Consider the following 20,635-nt stretch of genomic DNA (forward strand, 5'->3'; position numbering starts at 1 on the left):
TTACATAGGTTGGTTTAGTTAAAGTAAAGTTATACCAACAGTCAGTGGGTTCATTTCTACAAAGCTTCTTGATTTCAACGTTGTTGGTATTGGGGTCCAAGGAATAGTTACTGATATTTTTTCTGACGACAACAAAGTATGAGGGGGGGTTTGTTTGTTACACATCCACACTGTTGTAGGGCAAAGTTTCACCGTGATGTTGGGGCGCAAATTGCTTGTTATATCTGGTGCTGGACGACTTCCAGCGATTGCAATGGTGAAAACTTTCTCGTAAGGGGATCTTTCTACTTTTCTGCATCCTACCTTAATTTCTTCACCAATTGTTCTAGTTGACACTCTAGCCCAATCTTTTTGGTCCCAACCCCAGTCACTTGGGCAGTATACTTCAGAGTCATGCAGTACTATGGTGGCTAGGCTTGGGCGATGATCTCTGGGGTAGAGTCCCAGAGCACTGGTCTACCTGATGGTTGCTTCAGACCACGGCCACTCAGCCAAGTTTTGGCTGTGGTGTTGGTAGGATGCAAAGAAGTATCACTAGTGTTACCACTGTTTATCAAGTCTTCATGTCCCTCGGAGTTCTTCTGTGAAAAAGTAAACACAACAGAGTCTGCCACCAAGAAGCAGGAAATTAAAATGATGGAATTATCCAGCATGTGTTTATCCAATGCTCTTTCCCCAGAGCATCAGAGGCTACCCATGCATATTTATTCAGAGGAGTTTTTAGCACAAGTGGTACTTCTCCATACAGTAGGGAGGTCCACCAGAACAGGTTTTCCAGGGTAATGTGCTGGATTATTAGGATCATTTGGTCCCTGTAGTGTGGGGATGATGCTTAGGGCTTTTGGAAAGAAAGCAGTGATTTTGGGACAACTGTTTACCCCCCATCTATCATTTACACCTTTTACAACTTCCCTTAGCCGAAGATCCCAACTTCCCTCCTGTGGTTTAAGGAGTCGTTTCAGGAGACCATTAGTTCTTTCTAAAATCCTGTTAGCTTGGGGCTAGTAAGGGGTGTGAAAAGTCAATTTTATTCCTTCACTTTTTGCCCAATGCTGTACACCTCTAGCAGTGAAGTGGGACCCATTATCAGATTGAATTTCCTGTGGTTTTGGGAATTTCCAAACCACCCCTGCAATGCTTTAACAGTATTATCTCCTGTAACTCTTTTAAAAGCTTTGGCTTGGACTAACCCAGATATAATCTCCACTCCTACCAGCACAAAGTGTTTACTACCTGAACTCCTAAAGGGACCGATATAATCTATCTGCCATGCATCCCGTAAGCCTTTACCCTTTCTTAAGTGCAGAGGATCTTCTTCCAAAGGATGTCTTTCTAGTCATCTGCAACATTGCTTGCAGGCTGATATGCATGTTTTGCACATTTCCCTGGTGACAGGCCAACCCTGGGCAAGAGCTTCTTTGTACAAATCTTTTGCACCTGTGTGCTGTCTTTTTACATGCAGCCATTCTAATAGGTGCTCCCAGTCCACTGTAATTTGTTCCTTTTTCAGGGGACTTAGTCTTGCTAACTCATCAACTGTATTGTCTTGCTAACTCATCAACTGTATTGTTCCACTCTCCTGCTGGGTTTCCATCTGTCTGGTGAGAGGCTACCCACCCCACGGCAAAATTCCCTTTATTTGCGATATTTAAAATTTCTTGCCACTTTTCCTTTTGCCATACTGGAATTCTGTTAACTTCACAATAATTTTGCTGCCAAAAAGGAAGCCACTCAGTACATCCTTTATACACAGCATAGGAGTCAGTGTAGATACAAATAGGAGAGGTATTCTGTTCCTCATACTGGAAAACACTCCAAACAGCTATCAGCTCCCCAACCTGAGCACTGCCTTCTCCCTCAGTAATAATGCGTTCACTAGAGGAAATGTGGAGGGCTTCTGCCCTGTATCTCCACACCTTTCCCTCTCGTTTAGCAGAGGCATCAGTGAACCAAGAATTTGATGATTGTTTGGGGGAGAAAGGAGGGGCTACTTTAATTAGAGGCAGGTTTGTCATGGCTGCTACCCAAGCTCTCAGTTTCTTATATCACTAAATTTTTTACAGCTCCTTCTGTTATCGAGAAGATGTTACAGTAATGTTCAATCTGAGCATACCATTTTCTAACTGAGGCCCTCTGGGCCACCCCATCAGGTGGGGGGGGTCCCAGTAGTGGCTATCTTAAAAACTTTGAAAGGGCCTTTCAAGACAATTGGTTGTTGTCGTGCAATTTTTTCCACTTCTATGAGAGCTAAGCTAACCACAAACAATCCTTTTTCCCAGGTAGTGTATCTTTTCTCAACATCTTTGAAACCACGGGAATAAAAACCAACAGGCCTCGTCGGACCCTCAGGACCTCGCTGCCATATGGGTACTGACAGCCCTGAGGAGGCAAATCCCCATTCCACCTTGAAAGGATCTGTGGGATCCCTTGAAATTCAGGAGTATGTTCCACCAGGGTCACCAAAATTGTTAGTAAAAATTGGTAAAAATAAAAAAAAAAAATCCTTGACACCCATATAGTATTAAAAAGTAGACAATCTTTATTCAGCTGGATGAACAAGGGGATATTTCATCCAAAATGCTGTGCATGCTGAATACAGAAAAGTTCCTGTTTATATGCCATATTTCACATACATTTTATTGATTTTCCCAGAATTAACATACATATGATAATCATTTCCCCAAAATCATTAACATATGTTCCCTCTTAATGCATGCATTCTTCTGTCTTGGGGGTCTCTTTGGTGGTCCCTGGTGGTCAGCAATCCCAAAGTCATACCTGACCGCTCGGTGAACTGGTAAAAGTTGGCACAACAGGGCTGGTTGCTTTCCAGTTGTCCTTCTTACAGAATGGGCATTGTGCAGTTCCATAGGCCAATGGTTTTTGAAGAATAATCATTGTGTTAGCTCACCAGGTGCAGATGATTTTTCATCTGGCAACACTATTGACCTTGTGTCATAGGGAGATGTTGGAAAAGCCTCTCTGTGAATGGAGGGCTCTAGGCTGTGATCAGCAGGATGTTGCTAGCCATATGGAGTATCCAAGCCTGAATTACACGGTATGTGTATCCACAGCTGCTAGCTTTTGAGTACTTATAAAAAAGCCTCAACTCCTAGTGCATATTTTATTTCATGTAATGTGCAAATGCATTTCTCAGTTGTGACACACCACCTAATGTTCTCTCACAAAGTTTGTGGTAAGGCTTTATTCCTCTCCTCAGCTGACCCCCTTTTTAGCAGGCCTTGCTGAAAGGCCAAGGGAACAAACAGAGGATTAAGTACAGAAGTGATATTAGTGCCTCAGAATAAAGGCTCAAAGTTAATATTTTGAATCTGTCCCATTGTGGCCTGTAAGCCTAGGCTGTTTCAAAACATGTTGGTGCTGAGAAGCCCGAGTCCTTCAGAGAAGCAGGAAGATGTGGGTCCCCAAGTCTTCATGGCTCTGTGGACGTCTCTGCCATACAGTATTTCCTGCCTGATGAACAAAGGGGTGTTTTACCCCATTCCATCATCTTTCATGAACTTTGTGGGCAGTGTTTGCATCATATAATTTTGGCACCTAATGTAGAAGGCAAGTTTCCCCTTGTCCTGGTTTAGGGCAAATTTTGGGTGGAAACCTCCAATTGGAGTCCCTCTAGAAAAGCAAATTCAAGCGGCCCCTCCCCCAACTGGTTTGGTAAAAGATTTTCTTGGAGAAAAGTGGAAAAAAACTGTTTATTTAACAAGCAAAATATTCACAAGCATTAAAAAAAAAAAAAAGAAAAAAAAAAAGAATAATATTAAACAATAAAACCTTTGCTGTTCTGAAGAGATGGCAAATTCAGCAAGTCCTTGTCGTGGAGTGTAGCTCGGCTCACTCAGTCTCTTATCAGTCCCTCCAGTTCTGGAATGCAGCATCCCAGGCCCCAGTAGGCCACAGGTGTGAGCTCCCTGTGTTTTTCTGGGTTTTCAGTCCAGAGCATGTTTGAACAGTTCCAAATTCCAAGAAAAAGAAAAACCACTGCAGTCTGGGGAACTTCTCTGCTTCAGCTAGCAAAAAAAAACTAACTAAAAGCAAAGGAGAGGTCTCTCCCTGTCTGTGCTGCAGACAACACAGTCCAGGAGAAGGAATGCAGAGGAGTGAGTGCAGTTTCTGAAAACAAACTGCCTGCTTCTTTTCCCCCCCCTTTGCTCTCAGAACCAGTCTTAAAGGTGCAGAACTTAGTATCCAGCATAAACAGAACAGACAATTGAGGATACAAGCATCATAAAGTCATCCCAGAACACCCCGGCTATAAGACAGCCAACAGCAGAACAAATGCAGCAATTCAGAGCAATTGAAAGCCCCACAGGATCTTTATCAGTGACTTGGACAATGGGACAGAATGCAGCCTCAACAAGTTTGCAGATGATATAAAAGTGGGAGTAGTTGATAGACCAGACAATTGTGCTACCATTCAGTGGGATCAAAATGACTGTAGCGGGTTGACCCTGGCTGGGTGCCAAGTGCCGATTAAGTCACTTGATCACTCCCTTTCCCACTGCGATGGGGGAGAGAATAAGATGGAGAACAACCAGCAGGGTGAGATAAGGCAGTTTTATTACAGTTAAAGAAAGAAATAAGCAGACATCTCCAGGTGCATGAGCTATAGAGGAAAAAAAGTCTCAAATTCCTGTCAGCAGTGATATTCAGACACTTCCTGGGAAGCAGGGCTTCAGCACACATGACAGTTCCTCTGGAAGGCAAACATTGAAAACTCACTAATGCCCCTAAAAGCTGGGGTACTGGCTTGTAGGGATGAGGGACTACCCAGAGATTCTTCTACATTTCGGAGCCAGGAGGATGCCCTCTCTCCAGTTGGTGTATCCATTTGCGGATAATACAGTGCTACCAAACTGCTGGAATATGATGCAGGGGTACCTTGAGCCACCTTTGTTCATATGGTGAGTGTACAAGGGACATCCGCTGGATCTTTGGAGACACTGTCATTCTTTAGATCACTATAGACAATTTCCAGCACTGCTATTTCTCTCAAGTACTGGATACCTTCATCTGCAGTAGTCCACTTCACAAGGTCTTCCTTAAAGGGATATCTTGCTAGAAAAACAAATTCAAGTGGCCTCTCCCCCAACTAGTTTGGGAAAAAGATTTCCTTGGAGAAAAGTGGGAAAAACTGTTTATTTAACAGGCAAAGCATTCACCAGCACAAAAAAATGAGCAATATTAAACAATATAACCTCTTGCTGCTCCAAAAGAGATGACAAACTCAGAAAGTCCCCTTCATGGACTGTAGCTCATCTCACTCACTCTCTTATCAGTCCCTCTGGTGCTGGAAATGCCGCGGCCCTGGCCCGGCCCGGTGGGCCACAGGTGCGAGTTCCCAGTGCTCTTCTGGATGTTCAGTCCAGAGCAGGTTTAAACAGGTCTAAAGAAAAAGAAAACCCACAGTCCAGGGAACTTCTCTGCCTCGGCTAGCTAAAAACTAACTAAAAACAAAGGAGAGCTCTGTCTCACTGTCTGTCTGTCCGCAGACAACACAGTCCAGGAGCAGGATGCAGTTTTTGATAACAAACTCTGCTCTTCTTCTCTTCCCCTCTTTGCTCTCGGAGCAAGTCTTAAAGGTGTAAAAGTTATTATCCAGCATAAACAGAACAGATGACTGGGGATGCAAGCATCATATAACCAATCCAGGACAGAAAGAAAACACTGTAGGGGGGAGGAGAAGTGTTCTAAAGGTTTTATTCTGATTCTTATTATTCTTTCTTTTAGTTACTGTTAATAAAGTTTTCTTTATACCCTTTTGAAGTTTTGAGCCTGCTTTGCCTTCCTCCTAATCCTATCCCACAGCAGGAAATAAGCATATTCTAGTGGGTGCACTAGCATTTGGCCAGCGCTAGACCCGCCACACTCTCCCACGGCTTCCACTGTACGAGGGCCAGGACATCTGCGGTGCTACCCAGCTAAGCTTCTGTAGCTGTCTGATCTTCCACATCTCCTCCTTTCTGTTCAACAATTATTATTTGCTTTATTGATTTATTAATCCATCTCTGAATACATTGAATCAAGCAAGGCAGGCATATCACTATAACTAATAGCATCCCAAATAAAAACATTCCCATCTTAATTAAGTATTTGACCCAGACAGTAATCTTTCCATTTCTAAAAAGGCTGTTAAACCAATCAGTTCCATCTTCTAGTTCTAATTTGGCTACATTATCTTGTAAAGCTTTAATACTTGCACGAATAGATTGTGAAGGATCAGAAAGGTTGATAAAACATTCCATCAAAATCTTCACATCCATGTCTGTATGCTAAAAGCAAAAAATCAATAGTGGCTCAATTCTGCAATGTAGAATGTCTAATTGAATCAATATCAGTTAACAATTCTGTTAAAGCAGGCGAAGTAGCATTAGTTTGTCAAACTAACCAGCAGCCTAGTCTATTTAACAATCTCAGTGCCTTTCGGGCTCCTACTCCTGGAACAAAGAAGGAGGCAACCTAACACCGTTGTAGTGACCAAAAATCAAGGTTATCATTGCAATCAGAGGTAAACACATGAATACTGCTGTGGCAGTGGGGTTTTGAAGATTATATGTTTAGTCTCTCCCTAAAGTTGTTTACCACCTGTCTACCCGCCTTTTCTCTGTGGCAGTTATGATATTTCCAGATCCTTCCTTGTCCATCCTCCAAAATCCTGCCCCTGCAGCCTGTCTGTCATAATTTGCTACACCCATTTATCTAGAAGCTTTGTTGTCAGTTATGATATTTCCCTTCACTCATTGGTATGCACCTTTCCCTTCCCCTTCTCTATTGGTTTTATGTTTAGGTTTATCCCCCCATATCCCTCCTATCTAGTCCTTGATTCACTGTTAGGCAGTCTCCTCCCGGGAGGCAGCCCCCCCCTTAAAAGCCACCATTTTATTTGTTTTCTACTCTTTTGCCTCTGATCCCCTTCGAGCCACAGCACTGCAGCACCTGAGCCGTTCCCATCACAGGAAAGAATAAAGACAGCTCGGAGACGCAAGCAAGGAGTCCTTCCTTCTTCCTTTACCCCGATCCTTTGACGTGGGTCCACATTTATCAGCCACTTCTGGTGGTACGGGACCCCAGCCAGTGGCTGAACCGCAATCCTGCCTGCCAGTGGCTGAGGCAGGGTGCAACCACTCCTGATGCGCGCCGAGAGCGAAAGGGGATCAGAGCAGGTGGGGGACCAGCCCCACCCCTCCTCCCGCGATCGGGGCCCAGTGTCATACTGTGTTTCCCCCTCCGCGGAAATCTATGTCGTGAAATCATGGATGTGTTGGGTGTTAACAGTGAGACTCGCCCTGAACTGCAGGGGTCTCCCTTAATATGTGATGGAATAGCAGCCCAGGCTCTGTCTCCAGAAATAAAAAACACTCCTGCTGGTAACAATAATGGAGCATTAGTAGAGCAAGAGATGTTGGTGGAAGTGTAATTACACCAGGAACTTTAATTTCTGAATATGAGTTAGCTTGAAGAAACATCCCATGTTTGAGATTGGTTGCCCCCAGAATAATTAAATTTAACACAAAAGTCCATTTTTACCGATCCCAAAAGTTCTAATTCCCGGGGCTCAAGGGTTGCACAAAGGAGATATGGGACCCATTGGTTCCAAGCATCAGCATGATTTTCCAAATGAAGAATATGAGTCGAAGGGGGATGTGGCCATGTATCTAAAGGTAAACCAAGGAGACAAGTAGAAAATGGGTTTTCAGGAGAGGCCGTAGCCAAGCATAAAGTATCTTGTCCTACTAAATTGTCTGAAGTTATCCATACATTTATTTTTAGCTGATTAACAGGACAACTAAAAGTAACAGGAAGAAGCATTGATACTAAAAAAGCCTTTGCTAGCATAAGCCAAATATTACTTTGAGGCAATGGCGATAGAGGGCTCCCCATTACTACTATGGGGGGAGTTAGAACTAACACTACAAAACATATTAACAGTGGCAAGCCACTGCTCACTTAATAATTCCTGATATTCGGGCAAACCATATCGATGCCCACGCATCAGCTGTTTAATTTGTATAGTATTCTGATTGCTCCTTAAAGGGCCTCAATGCTGACAGTCAGCTCTTGTTTTAGGAGATGCACAATACCAAAGGCACCCACACCTTTGACACTCACACAGAGTCCACGCTTGATGATGCCCTGTGTGACAGGCCAAGCAGGGAAAGGAAGTTAACAGACCTGCTGAGACCACACGTTCAAAAGAGGTTACAAACTGGCCAGGGTCTGGGTGTTGTCTAAAGCAAGAAAATGGTCATCAAAAGGAAAGGGAGCACAGTACTAATCACTTCTGGACATATGATCTGTTGCAGTGTGTCGCCATTTCCTGTCTCACCTATCCCATCCCCCTCAGGTATGCCAACCTTTCCCCCTTCCCCTTTTCCCTCTTGCCTGGAAGCTGTCCATTAATCTAAACCTTCCAGCAAGGCGTCGTGTGATTGGCAGATGCCCCCCAGGTCTGGGATCATTGGTTTGTCCTAGCGTCCACATCCCCTGACCCTTCCCCTGCTCCCACCTGGTTGGCCCTCACCTGTCCCTCCCCTCCCCCTGTCCCCGGGGCTTAAAAAGGACATGAGACCATGCGGCCGGGTCTCTGTCGGTCTGTCTGAGAGCTGTTACCACATTCAGATGTCTACCACGCTACAATAAAACTCTGGATCTAAGCTCCACGGCAGAACCCGCTCCTTTTCTCTTCACTGTCGTCTGAACCTTTTCTACCAAAGGTAAACTGAGTTCCTATTTTGCCTGGACTTGTTCTGAGCGCCCAGCTGCAGCACCCAGCCAGCCAAAGGCATCTCTGGGGTGAAAAACGCCACAGCTGCCGCCTTTGATCCAGAAGCAAGGCCAGACAAAGCCAGGCAGGACACACCCCGAAACATTCGGGGCTTAATATTTAATAATGATCGACTAATTCTCCGAGGACAGAAGATTTATCTTTTATTACTTTGATGTCTCTGGGAAACCCAAACCACTTCTTCAAGGACATTAATCCTTTTCTGTATTTTGATCAGCTGGCTGTTCAATGAAGGGTCTGATGTTCTTGACTGGAACCCAATGAGGACCGGTATCTGTGGAAACACAAGCATAACCCCTTCCCCATGTAATGAGGAGAAATGGGTCTATGATTTTTCCACTTTCTGGGTCTTTTACAAGGTCTCGTGCTTTTTTCCTTGTGTCTGATGATGTTTCTTTAGAAGTAGAAAAGTGTTTTATTATAGGGGGAACTTTGCTATCAGCATAGCAATTGAAACAATTAAAAACATACAGTGCTTTGTGTAGCCGTTCCATTGGAGTATATCCCTGCATTCCCCCTTTCTGTTGAGCTAAAAGACACTTAAACGTTGAATGAGCACATTCAATAATTTCTTGTCCTGTGGGGGAGTGAGGGATGCCAGTAATATGAGAGATTCCCCATAGGGTAAAAAAGGAGAAAAGTCATTGAGAAGTGTAAGCAGGACCATTATCAGTTTAAATCTGTTGAGGAATCCCTAAAGTTGCAAAAGCGGCAAAAAAAATGGCGGCAAACATCTTTAGCAGTTTCACCTGTGGGGCATGATGCAAATAATGTACCTGAAAAGGTGTCAATGGATGAGTGAACATATTTGAGATGACCAAATTCGGGGTAGTGGGTGACATCAGTTTGCCATATTTGGAGGCTTTGTAAGCCCCGTGGGTTAATTTCCCCTGAGCCTGTCACAAAATTATGACGTTGACAATCAGGGCAAGCAGCAATAATGTCCTTTGCTTGTTGGTGCTTTAAACCAAATGTGAGACAAAGAGCTGCAGCATTTTAGTGAAAAAAGGAATGGCTAAGTTTGACCTGTGCAAAACCATCAGGGAGTACCTGGACAAGTCAAGTAAGTAAATCCACCTGTCAGTTTCCTTCTTCTATAAAGCCAGGTTACTTTGTATGAGAGGGAACATACATAAAATAAGGGTGTTGTCTGGCATCTAAAAGAAAAATTATTTGCTGCAACCACTGGGAAAGATCGTCATTAGAAACTTCTCTCAACATAGCAGCTTCAGCTCTTTCAACAATACCTGCAACATAAGCAGAATCTGTTATTAAATTAAAAGGTGTAGGCCATTTTTGGAAAGCACAAACAACTGCAGCTAATTCCACAATTTGTGGGGACCCAGAAACTACAGTTACATCAGAGGCTTATGTACCAGTATCATTATTCCTCCAAAGTAAAACAGATTTATGGGATGGTCCAGAGCCATCAAAAAATACTGTAAGAGCTTGTAAAGGAGTTTCACTGTGCTTGGGTTTTAACACAATTTTAATGTTATAGTAAAAATTGTATGAGGTTGTGAATGGAGAGTAATCCAACCTGAAAAACCAGCTAGTGCAATCTGAAAAGGTCCTGATGTTTGCAAATGCCATTGCAGGCAGACAGTAGTTATAGGTATACAGATTTGTTCAAAATCACAACCTGTCAACATTTGTAATCTCTGTCATGACTCAATAATGAGCTGTGCAAACATTTAATGTTGAGTAACAATTGTATTTGTCATTTGATGAGGTAAAAAATTCCATTCAATGATAAGTAGAGGGTTGACTATATTAGGATCCCATTGGAACAGCAAAGCATGTGGCTGTCATGAAGGATTTAAAAGGATTAGTAAAAGTAGAAGATCAGGTGCCCATCGTGAGGCTTGCCTATGGGCAATAGCATCTGCCACCTTTTGCAAAGCCAATTGTGCTTCATGATTCAAATGTCTTGGGGAAGACAAATCTGACTCTCCTTTTAACAATACAAAAAGAGGAGTTAAATTGGAGTTTGTGGTTCCCAGTAAGGTTCTCACCCAATTAATGGTTCCTGGCAACTTTTGTGTTTCATGTAATGTAGAATTTTTTTTTTGAATTTGCAATTGATGTGGCTGTGCAGTTTGAGATTAATATGTCAACCTAAATACTGCCATGGAGGCATTTGTTGAATCTTGTCCTGAGCTATTTGCAATCCTACACATTTTACAGCTTCTGTGGCGAGGACTAAGGTTTTCTTCATGTCATCTTGTTTTTCAGCTGCAATGAGAATATCATCCATATAGTGGTATAGTAGCACGAGGCTTTGCCTGTGGTACTGGGCTAAGGGCCCACTCAACAAACCACTGGCAAATTGTGGGATGGTTTTTCATCCTCTGGAGTAAAACTACCCAGTGAAATCTTTGCAAAGGTTCTTGCATATTTAAACTGGACACTGAAAAGGCAAATTTTGGTACATCCTCTGGGGGCAGAGGAATTGTGAAAAAACAGTCTTTCAAATCAATGATTTTCAAGTGCAAATTTGGAGGAATCATGGTAGGAGATGGGCGTCCTGGCTGCAGGGCTCCCATATCTTCCGTGACTGCATTTATTTTTCTGAGATCATGAAGTGAACACCACTTGCCACTTCTTTTCTGAATGACAAATACAGGACAGTTCCACGGGCTTGTGGAGGGGACAATATATCCTGCTTGCAATTCTTCATTAACCAGGTTTTTTAAGGTGCTTTAGTGGTTTTGCTTCACGACTCCGAGTTTCCTGGCCAATGCACCAATTAATGTAGTGGGTTTAGTGCTGGCCAAATGCCAGTGCAATAGCTAGAATTATTTACTCATTTTCTTTTGCGAGATAAGGATTAGGAGGAGAGCAAAGCAGGCGTAAAACTTTAAAGGGTATAAAGAAAACTTTATTAGCAGAACTAAAACAAAAAATAGTAAGAAATCAGAATAAACCTTCAGAATGCTTCTCCTTCCCCCAACTCTTCTTTCTCTTCCTACTGAAAAAGTAAAGAGACAAATTTGGTATTTTCAATCAGTTTACCACTTTTAAAATAATCTTTCTTCAGTTCACTTAGGGAGAGGAGTGTCTCCTGCCATGCCATGGGGACTTTTCCATAGGAAACAGTTCTCTCTTGGTTTTCATTTTCATGAATAGCAGCCACCCAGAAATCTGCAATTGTGAAGTCCCTACCACAATTTGGTAGTCTTCCCACAACTACAATCATGGGTCATTTCAGCTTATTGGGGTGCAATTTTAAGGATGAGCTGTTCTAGTATAGAAACAAAAGTTCTCTTTTATCTCTGGGAACAGACATTTTCTTCTTCTATTCCTGAGGCAAGGTTTCTCATCTGTCTCATGTCTCTCTGTTCAAGCTTCTCATTGGATCACAGCTACTGCAACATCTGTTCACTTCAACACGGGTGCCTCTGCTCATGGCTGTGGTTAGAACACTACATTCCCTCAACGTATTTCATGAGTTACAGGGGAAAAAAAGAGTCTGATGTATCAATTCTATCTTCACCATAGCCTTACAACAGAATTTCAGCCCAATACTAAGGCATCTCCTCATTCTCCTCCCTTCTGAGATTTGACTCCTTCACTGACATTGGTGTCTCCATGTTTTCTTTACATGTTTTCACCCTTTCCTTTTTCAATTGAGAGAGGAGTGATGTCTGCAAGTTTCATCTGTACACTGAAAGAGTAAATATCTTCCCTGGGCCTGCAGATGGGCTGCAGGGCTGCCTCTGTTATTAGCCACATGATTTTCCTCTGTGCCAACAGGGTGGCTCAGCAGCTCACAACTGGAATGGGGCCTGGCTCAGCTCCATCCGAAGCTGAGTGGAGCTGGCCTGGCTTGCTGGCTGTGGCTGGAACTTGGTGGCGGCAGAAGTCTCAGCCGAGCTGCAACATGGGCCAACCTGGCCGCACGGACTAGTGGGGCCGGGCCCAGCCAGCACTGTAGCGGGGCAGGGCCCAGCCCAGGCAGTGTCCAGTTACCTGTTCAAAGGCCAGAAGCAAGAGAGATTTTCCTGGGGCTTGTTCGTCTTTAAATGTGATTTCTCAGACGCCTATTCAGCTCTCTTAAGTGGTTTAACAGGGTGTCAGTATTCAAAATTAGCCAACTGACTGGTTCTGTCAGGTCCAAAGGAAGCTGCCAAGGTCCTTACAGGGAACACTTCCATAGCATGTGGATTTTTCTTTAACTAAAACCCAAACTATGTAAAATCACGACAGCCTCCCAGTCACAGAAGCTGTTTCTCTTCCTCATCACGGCCTTATGATTTTGGTTTTCTCCCAAGAGAGCTGTTACCCTACTGATTATCTCAGAATATTCCTTTTCTGGTGTGTTGCTCAGACCCAATACCTTCTGTGACCAGGAAAGTCTGAGCACTTAGTTTTGGATCTGACTTCAGCCCTGGTGGAAGGCAGTGAAGGCTAGATATTACAGTGCTCTCTGCAGCAGGACTACTCTACTATGAAAGACTTGTAGGACTTTTTGGAAATCTCTTTACATCATAGATCCCATTAGCATTTTTCGTAAAATCATAGAATATTATGGATTGGAAGGGACCTTTAAAGGTCATGTAGTTGTAAAGACCTGATAATAAGAGAAATGCCTCAAAAAGTGCTTCTTCACTATATCTGCTTATCATAATCTTTCTTTAACACCTGAAAAGTATATGTGGGATGGACTTTGAGCAGCCCACCTTGAGGCCTGTGAAAAATGCATATTATATGACTGGCTCTTCGCAAATATTAAAATGAATGCTATATGTGTTATGTTGAAAAGTTATGCTGTATTAATCTCTTTTAAGTAGTGCTATATTAATCTCTTTTAAGTAGTGTGGTAAATATAGCTTTCAGGCTGTAGCATAATATTAAAATAGAAACTATGTGATGTAAGATACCTTTTGTAACTAATACATGAATGGAAAAGATAATGAAGAAATTCTTTGCATTATCCTATCTGGATAGAGATAACAGCAACAGACAACAAGATCTAAAGAGAAGAATTATTGCCTCCTTATCAGGAAAGCTCAGACTTAGAGGAACCAAGAAGATTGATTTACAAGATGAGGGGGGGAACTAAAATTAAGCAGAAACACCCTTGTGTGAAAAGAATGTTTGAATCATGTATGAGATATATGAATATGCAATAGGCTATTGCTTTTAAGGGGTAATCCTTTGTTAGCAAGGTGTGCTTTGTGGCAGAGTGCCAGGCACCTGGATGTCTGTAATTCTTTGCTTTTTATTGTCTCTTATTATCCTAATTTTTTTTACTATTTTTATTACTATTTTCATTACTATTGAACTTCTAAAATTTTAACAAAAATGAATAGCATTTTTCACAATTGGTGCCGTGACTCGGATCTAACACCTCGCTTCCAAAACCTCAGAGGATTCCGAGTGAGGGAGGCGCACCCTGTCAAGTTTGGCAGCCTCGCTCTGTTTCTTCTGGTGTGATTGGCAGACGCAGGTTCCTACCCGGTGGACAAAAAGAGACAATAAAACAAAGAAAAGGGAAAAGGCTCCCTAAAACTGCGGTAATTGGCCCCCTAAGACTAGTAGTGTACATGAAGACCCCGAAAGGAAAAAGGATTGTAAGTACTTTTCGGGGGGGGGGGGGGGGGGGGAGCAAATACAGGGGGGTTGTGAGAGGTGTGAATGAGACGTGGGCCAGCTACTCCAGACCTGCAAAGTGATCGTGGAGTTTCTGAATGCTGCGGTTCCACTATGTTGCAAGAAAGGTGGCCAGCGAGCAAACAAAGTGATTGAAAAAGGAGTGAGAGAGACCCCCGGGGTGACTGGGACAGGGGCCAGGGAGGGGTTGGACCCTTCGGAGGAAGGATACAGAGGAGTTTCCTAGCCCAATCTACTAGGAAATGGGACAAAAGTGAGGGGGCCCTAGAAGTTTTGCCAGGTTGAGGGTCTAAACCAAACAAGACACTCGGGAGTGCCAAACTCAAGAGCATCTAGGCTTAAAAGCTTCTAGGCTGAGAGTAGACACACTAGAGACTTGGGTGTGGCATCCAAGAGTACCTTGAAATGGCCAATAACATGAGATTTTAACAAGTGATTTAAAAGTAAAAGGTACCTTATTGTTGTCTTGTTGTGTGTGAGAGTGAGTGAGAAATAAGTGAGTAAATGCAGATGAATGAAAGTATATGTAATGTAGAGTGTTTAAGCTTCACTTTATCTCCTTGGAGGGAGGTGTATTGTACTGAATTGTATTGTGAGAGAAAGGGGTTTTTGTGTTGTGGGAAGAAGGTGGTATTTAGGTTGTTAGAGAAAGTGGGAAACAGAGGCAGGGGACGAATAGATAAGATCTTGAAAAATTGGGCAGAAAACCAATAAGTTGGGTACAGACAAAAAAAAAAAAAAAGGGTAATAAAAAGGTATGAGCAGAGATACCCCAAGATAGCCTTCTGGGAGTTATGTTAGCTAACTGGGATAAAAATCCTTGTACGAGGAGAAAGGACAAGGTAAAGATGATCTAATTTTGTATGATAGAATGGGCAAAGAAGGAAATAAGACTTGACCACGTTTACTGGCCTAGATACAGCTCTTTTGAAGTTTGGATTTGTCAGGCTCTGAATTTATTTGTAAATTCAAAAGAACCGTTTAATCCAGAAGAAAGAGAATATGCCGCATGCTGGACGGGAGATCGTAGGAGAATAAAATTCTTTAAAATATCATAAACCCCCAAGACAAAGCTAGAAAAGAAAAAGGGGAAAGAAAAGGGCTGGGAACAAGAGGGAAAAAAAAGGAAAAATTTGGATCCTTTACAAGTATTGCCTCCTCTGTTCCTGCTTGCTCCCACTCACCCCAGCCCCTGTCCCAGCCCCGTCACTTGCAACTGCACCACCCGATCCAGCCCCTGTGTCAGCTCTGGCCCCGCTGGTGAATTTGTCTGCCCCAGTCCCAGCCATCTGGCCTGCGGCTGCTCCACTGGCCATGCCGGGGGTCCTGCCTGCCGGGTGGTCTGTGGTTGCCAGCTGTGCCGGGCGTCCCATTTGTTCCGGTTGCTCCATCCCCAACCGCTTGTCCTGCGGCTGTCCCCACTGCCCCACCCCTGGCTGCTCTGCCCATGCCGAGTGCACTCGGTGTCACCACTGCTACCGCCCCCGCCCCACTTGCTTTGTCTACGCCAGCTGCGCTGGGAGCTGCTGACCTAGCCGCCATGAACCATGTGTGGGCCATCCATGCGCCCGTTTGGTTTCCACCGGAAGACCCCCCTCCTTTGGCCATTCTGGCAGCAGACCCTGTCTACGCCCTCTGCTTGGAGGACCAAGCCTTGGCGCAGATCAGTCTCCTCACTCCCCTTCCTTCGACACTTCCATCCATCCCTGCCCTGGGTCCCATTCCCTTGGTAACGACAGCTCCTGCTGTTTAAGAAAACTTTCTCCTTGAAGAAGAAGCACCTTATCGAAACACAAGAAGCTCAGCCAAAAGACAGGCCTCCCCTGATCGTTCCTCAAAACAAGGGAGAAAGGTTAAAAAGGATAAAGAACAAAAAGAGTGGGATGAAGAGGTTAGTTTATTCCCACTACTAAAATTTCCAATGGGAGGGGGAGGAATGGGGTTTGTAAATGCCCCTTTGACTTCTTCTGAAGTCAATTTTTTTTTAAAAAAGGGAAATAAAAGGATTACTGGAAGATCCCATAGGCACAGCTGAGCAATTAGACCAATTCTTAGGTCCTAACATTTTTACTTGGGAAGAGATGCAATCTATAATAAAATTGCTTTTTCTCAGGTTGAGAGGCAAATTATCAGGGTTGCTGGAATAAAAATTTGGGAAAGGGAAAACCAGCAGGGCCCCCATAAGATCAGAAAATGCCAATAGCACCTCCTAATTGGGGTCAAAATGATGAGGAGGGGAGGAAACACATGAATGATTCTCGTAATTTGATAATCAAGGGAATAAAAGAGGTGCCCCCCCAAGTCAAAATGCTAAAATGGCTTTTAAGTGACAGCAGGGGAAAGAAGAAACTCCAACTGAATGGTTAGACAGACTTAAGAGAAATATGAAACAATATTCCAGAATCGACCCTGAGACTATTGTGGGACAAGCTCTGTTAAAGATTAATTTTGTCACAAATGCCTGGCCAGATATTAGAAAAAAAAATTGAAGACTAACATGATAGATCACTAGATGATTTATTAAAGAAGGCTCAAAAGATTTATGTCCAGAGAGATGAAGAAAAACCTAAAGTGAAAGCAAAAATTATGGTAACCACTATGCGAGAAAGTAATTTCCAGAGGAATCTAAAACCCCCAGGCATCACTCCTAGACATGAAGGTCGTAGAGACAGGGGAAAGGAAAAGAACAGAACTCCAGTACAAACCAAATCTCGGGAGCATTCTAGAAATATCTGTTTTTACTGCGGGGTCAAAGGACATTATAAAAGAAATTTCCTTGATTGGATAAAAGATCTGAAAATCTTCCAAGAAATGGGCCCAGAGGAGGAATAGGGAAGTCATAGGCTCTATTTTCTGGGGGACAAATACCATCTGGAGCCTGTGATAACTTAAAAAGTGGGTCCCCAAGAAGAAAAATTAGAATCTGTGGTAGAAACAGGGGCAGAAAGAACCTGCCTGTTAAATATTCTAAAAAGTTATAGTGTAAGTAAAGACACTGTAAAGGTAACAGGGGCAAAAAGAGAGAGTTTTACATTCCTGTCATTAAAGATGTGGTAATTGAGGGAAAAACTAGAATTTGGGTAGGAGATGCCTTGTTGGTTCCTGGGGCAGGCATCAGCTTGTTGGGGAGAGACTTGCAGATGCAACTGGAAGTGGGGGTTGTACCAGAAGAGGAGAGAGCTGTGGACTTACTGTTAGAGATAAACTAGTTGTGTATACACCTCGTGCGGTCCAAAGTGTGTTAAATCAGAGGAAAAAAAAAAAGAGGAAAGAAATAGGAAAAAAAAACAGAAAAAAAAGAAGAAAAAGAGAGGTTGAAAAGAAGAAGGGTTGTTAACAGACTCTAGGATGTTGGAATGTGGGATAATGATATCTTGGTACTGGAGGAGGACAGGAGTTTGAATACAATTTTTGTATGAAGGGCAGGGAAGTGTCTTAAGACTTGGTTGTTTGGAGGTTGTTCAATGCCAAACTGGGATCCTGGAAGGTTTAGCAGAACAAGCTCTCCTTGAAGGGAAAAGAAAATATGTTGATGGCTTGTCCAGATGCTTACTAAAGAAAAAGAATGTCAGGAGCTCCTGGGGATGCCAGGTTAAAGGTTGTCAAGGTTAGGAGGTGTTTGGCTGCTCTCGTGTGAGCAGCAAGGTCTCGGGGGCTGCGGTAGGGGTCGATTTGTGGGGACAACCCAGAGCGGCAACTCCCAATGTTTGCCCACCCGGTGGAGGCAGCACAGGGCGTGGTTTCCTGGGGCACCGCTGGGGGTTGGGGGCTGGCTTGGTTGTTCCAGGGTCCCGGAGGGCGAGGGGTTGCCAGATGCACTTGCCAGCCCAGCGGCAATGCTGGGTGCGGATCGCGCAGGTTTGCTGCTGAGGAGCGGGCTGGCTCAGTGGCGGAGACTCCCGAGGTGGCTCCCAGCCTGCCGAGGTCCCGAGTCTGGAATGGCAGCCTTGGCCCCAGTAGGTAGGTGGAGATAGAGAGAGAGAAAGAGAAAGAGAAAGAGAGAGAGAGAGAGAGAGAGTGTGCAAAAGGGAGGTGAGGCACACCCCTAGGGTCCCCGTGCAGGTGGCTGTCTGCGAGTCTCCCCCACTCCTGGAGTGAGATAGGGCTGCTACGTTGCAGTGACGGCAGCGAGGGAGGGGCAAGGGACAACGTTGAAAGCGCTGCTGTGAAAAAGGGGGAAAGGGGCCAGCGCTAGAGATAAGGCAGAGGCAGAGATAACCTTAATGTCTTGCTAATTCTCCAAACCTCGCAAAATTGGTTTATTTTAAAAGCAAGATTTCTTTTTTCTTTCTGTTTCTTTTCTTTTTTCTTGCTGTTAGGATGGGGGCTTTTGTTCTGAGGAATGGGTCTGTGATGATAAAACAGTTAAATATTGCCCAGAGGGTAAAAAAGCAATAGATTAATCTTGTGTTAAAATCGGCCTGGACTTTCTTGTTTAACCTAATTGTGGCTCACAAAAAGAAGAATTTGCCTCTGTAGCTGTTAGCACAGCTGTATACAAGAAGAGGCAGCTCCGGGAAAAAAGCTTTTTGCTAAACCCAGAAAGTTTTGGGGAATGCTGATGGCAAAAGCTGGTGTAATATTGTCTTCCATTCATCACTGTCCCTGTGCTATTAAGAAGTCCTTTTCAGGTACTACTGAAGCAGCAATCCGAACCAGGGAAAGAGGGTGGATTCATGCCAGCAGAGTCAAAGGACTTGTGAGGGAACCTGAGGAATGGACTATCACATCTAAATCCGGTGATACCAAATTGACTTTCAAACGGGAACTGGGTGGTAATGGTTTGGGAAAACACAAATGATCCAAGGAATGTACAAAGAATCATGCCTAATTGGGAAATAAGGCCAAGCTTACATCACTAGTTTCAAGTACTGCCTGAGTAAGCCCTGAGATGCCTCTGACACCTCATTGGGGAGGAATACTTCCACTTCAAACATGAGAGATATCAGGAGTGTTTCGGTCAGGCAGTTCTCATATTCTGGCCTTAGTCTGTGACTTATACAAAGAAGAGGGGGAATTACAATTTCCATCAGTGCCATACTCTGATTGATCCCAATACTGGACATGCTAGCTGGGTTAAATGTAAGTGTTTAAATTCTGGGAATAATTGGTATTGCAGTTCACAAAATTGATGCTCTCGTTGCAGGAAGTGTCGAGTACTAAATCCATCTCCTATCCAGTTAGAACTCAAAACAACTGAAATAATAACTTTGTTTTGTGGATGGAAATTATTAGTGCCTGTTGAATGAGACATACCTGAGGAATGGTCGGAAACCACAGTTAAGGAGTGTCAAAAACGATTGGCCTGGAAATTAGTAAAGAGGAAGTCACAAGGGAAAAAGAGGGCAAGCCTGGATTGACCACTGTACTCGCCACCAAGAAGATCATATACACCTGCTATGGGTTGCAACCCCATAGGCAGGGGAGGTGGGGGTATAAGCCATACCAGACTTCTGTTACTCCTTTTTCCTTCACTCATTTGTTGTCTTTTCCCTTTCGGGAAGATCATGTCACAAACGCTACAGAAAGCATCACATGGAAAGAAACCAAAGTTCCTCTTTTATTACACACACCCATGTCAACAGCCACTGTTATAACCCATCCAAATTAAGAACCTGTAGGTAAAGTGGGAAAAAATATTGGATTACAAGAAACTCAGGAAAAAGTGGTAATAGACAGGGAATTGAATATCCAAAACAAGAGAGATGGATTTGTTGTACATTTGATCTTAGGGATATAGTCCAAGATTCAGTAAAAAAACAACTAGTAAACAAAAGTTAAAACCAGCACACCAATCTAACTTTGTATTTGTCATGATTTGACGCTTGCGCAATGCCAGTGCCCCCATGAAAATATAGTTTTCCCAGTGCCTGCTGTGAGATGTGACCAGAAATAGAGCAAAGCAGGCTCCAGCTTAGGAATAAAGGAAAAAAACTTTATTAACTTACAATATATAAAAAGGAACACACACAGAACTCAGAATGAAAACCTTCCAAAACATTCCTCCTCCTCTCCCAATTTCCACCACAGCACAATGAGATAAAACCTTGGATTATCAATCCAGTTACCACCCCTCAGATAATCAACTCTCAGTTCATCAAGGAGAGAAGAGTCCCTCTTGTACCATAGGCTTCCTCAGGAAACACAGTTGAAACCTCTTGTGTTTCCATGTCACATGTGGCACCACCCAGAGAACATTTGCCCTTGTGATCTCTT

This window comes from Molothrus ater, chromosome W, assembly GCF_012460135.2.
Source record: "Molothrus ater isolate BHLD 08-10-18 breed brown headed cowbird chromosome W, BPBGC_Mater_1.1, whole genome shotgun sequence".
Classification (NCBI taxonomy): domain Eukaryota; kingdom Metazoa; phylum Chordata; class Aves; order Passeriformes; family Icteridae; genus Molothrus; species Molothrus ater.